General features: G+C 40.0%; 1 protein-coding gene across 4 annotated transcripts in view; it reads right to left on the reverse strand.

The window, feature by feature from the left end:
- brsk2a (BR serine/threonine kinase 2a) overlaps positions 1-5,781 on the reverse strand; it is a 485,481-nt gene that overhangs the window by 393,438 nt on the left and 86,262 nt on the right. The window lies entirely within an intron of this gene.

The following is a 5,781-nucleotide window of genomic DNA, read 5'->3' on the forward strand; positions in this document are numbered from 1 at the left end:
TTAACTGCCTCACCTAGTTAGATAAAGGTTAAATAACTTTTTTTATAACCATGGTAGCTATTGAAAGGGAACAATTTGGAGATAATGGAAAAATGATGAGACCAAAGTTGAGGACAAAACAGTTCACCTGACACAAGACTGAATCCAAACATTACACTGTTGATTTTATGTTCATTTTACTTTTTGCTAAGTTAGTTGATAACGAAAGCTGAAAATACTCTGGATACACTCAGTAACATGATAACACCATACCTGCAAAATGTGTGGTAGACAAAACAATTACAAAGGGTTTGACTGAGAGGACTAACTGGTGTATTCAAGTGGCCACACACCTCTCCAAAGTGTGCACAGTTCCTCAGCAATGGCAATGCACTTTTATGACTCAAAAAGAAGTGTTCAACTATAAGGTACTTTTTTATATCTCCTAGCTGTGCAGTTGAGGAACTAGAGCAAGTACACTTGGAGTAGTTTAGTTTGGAAAACAACCAAGCATCCCTGCCATCCCACAATTATTTTTGTTGTATACTCTATCCGAAAACGGTCCGTTATAAATTGCAATCTGGGTCAGGTGGGCATGATTTGAAAGCTTGTTCTATTGCCAACATGACTAGCTAAGTAATTTTGGTGAGCATAGATCAGAGTCATGAGTGCATTTAGTTCCATGTGCCTCAAATTTTCTTCACAAAAAACAAACATTGTCTCGTTCTGTTCAGAACAACCCAGGGTATGATGCAACGTCATTTTGTAACTGAGCATCAAACACAGTGATCATAGACTTTGCCACTGTATATGGCATGAGTTTTATGATTTGGAAATGATAAGTGCACATTTGAAGTCATGACTATTTGACTTGCTTGTATGACATCAAAGCGATATTTATATCTAATCCTCAACTTCTCATCTTTCAAAATACATAGAATCATCATAATTGATAATCATTCATAATTTTACCCACAAACGTTGCCCAATTACCGGGAGGGATGGGGCAACTTCTTGTCACATGCAGTGCTCATGTTATGAACGGCTGTCAGCCAAAACCCATACAACGCTGTGTAGCGCAGAGCCAGAGCTCTGACATCATGTATATAATGTTACTATACAGCCACTACATTCCAATTTATGTGGTTATTAGTGCCCAAATCTGCCATTTTCAACCTACAGTATATACGGGTATGAGTGTAAAGGACTACAGGGGCTATCCCTAACTTTTGCCCCTGAATGTGCTCTTGAGCCAAAAGGGGTCCCCAAAATGAACAGAAATATTGTTAATAAAATGTAAAGTTATTTTTAAATTGTATATCTTTAAGAGAGCACAATGCACAGCAAACAGTGCATTGTGATGTCACGCATCTTGAGCAGCGAAGGGGTAAACATGTGTTATCCATTCAGCAGTGAAGGGGTTCAAATGTGTTGTCAATTGAGCAGTGAAGGGGTTACATTTTTTAAACAATATACTGTGTTGCCCCAGACTAATGTTTAGTAAACCTTTGAAATACTTACTCGTACTTGACTGCGTGAAAGCAAAATGCATCAGAGCACTCATTCTGTTGTGTAATTGTCTACTTAAATCAGCCTTTCTGTTGTGCCGTTTCTCAGTTAACAGGAACCATATTAAAGGGGCAATCTGCTATTCGGAAATCAACAAAGCAGCGACCTCATCACTTTTTTGGGGCATTAAGCTGAGGGATGGGGCTTGAGAAATAGAACTACTCTCATTTCTAAGTTATATTCTTCAGGAATCAAATATATCTCATTAATTTAAAAGTAAAAAAAACTGCTGTATCAATCCCAGATGGCCCCTTTAACAGAGGGCTTTTAACTGATCACACATTTAAAAGACACACATTATGCTAAGTGTATGTCGAGTGAGGTGTAAAATAGCTAATTTATCTGATATTAGGAAAACAGTTCTCCGATTGCGAAAAGCAGCTTGACTCTACATTGACTCAAAACATAATGAATCCATGTACACAGGAGAACATTGTGGAGTGTTCCCTGTGTGAAGGGCTTTTTCCCTGTGTGAAGGGCTTTTTCTCAGCCATGCCTTTAATAGCGTCACTTAATTAAAACTTCTTCAGGCTAGGGTCTATTTTTCTCCACTTCCTGTCTGACTGACGTGCCCAAAGTAAACTGCCTGTTACTCAGGTCCAGAAGCCAGGATATGCATGTAATTGGTACCATTAGATAGAAAACACTTTGAAGTTTGTAGATATGTTAAAATCATGTATCAGACTATAACACAATTGATATGGTCGGAGAAAATCCAAAGAAAAAGCAACCTGAAATGTTTTTTTTTTGAGAGCCCACGCTTTTACAATGGAAAGCTATGGGTCATATGCAATTCCAGCCGCCAGATTGCAATTCCTATGGCTTCCACTAGATGTCAAAAGTCTTTGTTCAAGGTTTCAGGCTTCTTTCTTCCCAAACGAGGAAAAATTTGAGTTTTGGTACTGGGAGTCAGAGTTGGAAATCAGTCTGTGCGCACACGACTTAGAGGACACGGACCTGCTAATTTTACTTTCCTATTTAAAATACTTCTTTCCGTATGAAATATTATAGTTTAATTACATTTTAGGGTACCTGAGGATTAAATAGAAACTTTTTTGCCTTGTTTTAACAAAGTTTAGCATTAGCTTTTTTGATTCCTTCCCTGCATGTTGAACGAGTGGACTACTCAAATCAATGGCACCAACTAAACTGACTTTTTGGGATATAAGAAGGATTTTATCTAACAAAATGACCATGTATGTTGTAGCTGGGACCCCTTGGATTGCAAATCAGAGGAGGATTTTCAAAAAGTGGTGAATATTTCATCCCTATTTGTGATTTTACGAAGCCTGTGCCTCAAACAATCGCATGGCATGCTTTCGCTGTAAAGCATATTGTAATTTGGACAGTCAGATGAACAAGACCAAGCTTTTAACCGATATAAGACACTTGTATGTACCTAAATGTTTAATATCCATCATTTTTATGATTATTTATTTGAATTGCACGCCCTCCAATTTCCCCGGAAGTTGTCGACAGGTGTCCCTAGGCCAATGGACCATTCCAATTCTGACACCAGTGCAGTGAGTTTTGGAGGATAGTGTCAACCAGGACTCAAACCCAGTTCCAGCGACTGTCAAGTTAAACCCAACATCTTAGCCGTTGTGGCAAGTAATCCAAACCTCTTAACAAGGTTGCTACATTAAAGTCCCTAGGTTTTGGCTTACATTTGATATATTTTGCCCTGCAGCTTGTTCCAATTTATCATGAATGACCAAGAACAGATGAAGCTTCCATGAAAAATGTATCTCAACAAAACAACATTATATTACATCATTTAATTTATACTGGACAGGAAATTACTTTTCTGACCTCCATTGGTGTTCACACAGGAAATATGCAATGATTATTCACGTGCCTACTCAAACATGCATGAGGTCTGTCCCCACACAATGGATACAGGCAGCATTGTGTATACTGTACCACTCGTTTCACAAATTCCACTATACCACCAATTTCAGTACAAGAAAATTCCAGCACATAACCAATTCTGGTACAACAGATTTCAATATACAACCAATTCCAATACAACCCATTTCACTACAACCAATTCCAGTTTATATTCACCAGATGAAAAACATGGTTATTGAAAATTCTCTGTATAGTATCACAAATAGAATGGTCATGATGACACACACACACACTCACACACCAACAAGATATCACAGTCTGACTTCATGTCCCGATGTCCTTGCACAAACGTATACTGACTTCATCTCCTGACGTTATGTGACAAATGTGTTAAATTTAGGCACACAGAAACAACTCTACGGTTAAGTGTAGGCATTAATTCCATCTGGTTAAGTTAAGGATTAAGGTTTGTGATTGGGTTAAAACTTTAGGCATGAATTCCGAATGGGCTTGCTAAATTGTTGCGGACGGATGGTAGAGTGGTCTTAGCCGCGAACTCCTGCTCTCTAGTGGGAGACCTGCACAAACGTTGAATTTCACCTTGGATCTGGAGTGATCCTTCTGCACAAACACACAACCACCCTCCCCCCCTCCTCTGCTTTTATTCCATTGACAGCTCCATAGTTCACTTCCAGTGACCTCATCATTGTTGACCAGCCAGAAAGAGACCAATGTACTCCTGTCTACTACAATGACTAGTCTAGAGGCTTCTATGGACTATACTACAAACTGATAGCCCCAATCCTATCAATGTCAATGGCAGGACACACACTGACTCACATGCACACACACATTGATGATGATCAGATGCCATTGGCCCCATGTGGAGGTGTGATGCTCTGACATTGTCATCAGAAGGTGTCAGTCTTCACTACAGCAGATGCTTTGTCTGACCCTGTCGACGCGTTGTCAGTGATGACCATTCTCTAAAGATTTAACGGGTAGGCATCAGCTCAAGGGGAGGGGGGCGTTGATGTTTTCTGTCACACACACACAAGCGTGCATGCCCACGCGCGCACACACACGGCCCTCGGGTGGTGGTTGATGAGTAGAAGGGAGGGTGTTTTCTCCAAGGAATCAATGTATTCTGACAGGCTCTACATTGTCTGATTACCAATGCCGTATTGAGTGAAGAGGCCAACACACTATATTGCTCATACATACTTCCTATATTTTAGGCCCTTGTGTATGGAATTTTGTTGAAATTCAATACAAGGTATACTTTTTTTTAAGGAGATAAGGAGTCTGGCCCTCTTCTGTATTTTTAAAAAACACTTTAGAAGATACAGAGGTAAAGTGACATAGGAGACAGATAGTAGGGGTATAGACATGAAGTGGCCGAGACAGGGCTCAAACCCCTCTCGCTGTCACGGCCGTCATCGGGTAGGAGACCAAGGTGCAGTGTGGTGAGCGTACATTTATTTTATTTATAGACTGTCGCCAACAAAACAAGAAACTAAATAAACGACCGTGAAGCTTCCGAGGGCTATAGTGCCACTAACAAAGTCAACTACCAACAATCACAGGTGGGAAAAAGGGCTGCCTAAGTATGATTCCCAATCAGAGACAACGATAGACAGCTGTCCCTGATTGAGAACCATACCCGGCCAAAAACATAGAAACACAAATCATAGAAATAAAGGAAATAGAATGCCCACTCAAATCACACCCTGACCAAACCAAAAAGAGACATAAAAAAGGCTCTCTAAGGTCAGGGCGTGACACTCGCCAAAGTGGGCATATGCGATGGGGAGTCGAGAGCACTACCGTTCGACCAGACTCAAGCATTATACTGTACTGTATAATAGTTTGACAACCCTGTTTGTAAACGTTTAAAACGATAGCAATCTCAACTGATTATCTTTTTCCAGTGATGAAGACATGGATGTCTCATGGTGTTTTGTGGGATATGCAAAATGTGTCTACTTTGAACACCTCTATCTCTTCCATACATACAGTATTTGCCCCATTATAGAAGTGCTCAGAAAGTAACATTTTGGACCTGAATGCCAAAACATTCAAGAGATAGAATGACTAGTCTAGAGGCTTCTATGTCATTGTAGTAGACAGGAGTACACTGGTCAACAATGATGTCACTGAGTAAACCATGGAGCTGTTCTACAAAAACAAAAGGTGATTGAACTCAAAATGGATTTACCCAGCTGACTGATTCTCAAGACTCAGCCAAAACAAATGTAGAATTACATCCTACACACAAACCTAGGCTATAGGCTGCGTAAAATAACCTGGTAGGCTTTTTTTATGCTGAAGTGGCCTCTCAAAAACACAGTGCATCAATGCTTCCCGGACTAAGGAGGTTTC

This window comes from Salvelinus fontinalis, chromosome 9 (genome assembly GCF_029448725.1).
Source record: "Salvelinus fontinalis isolate EN_2023a chromosome 9, ASM2944872v1, whole genome shotgun sequence".
NCBI classification, from domain to species: domain Eukaryota; kingdom Metazoa; phylum Chordata; class Actinopteri; order Salmoniformes; family Salmonidae; genus Salvelinus; species Salvelinus fontinalis.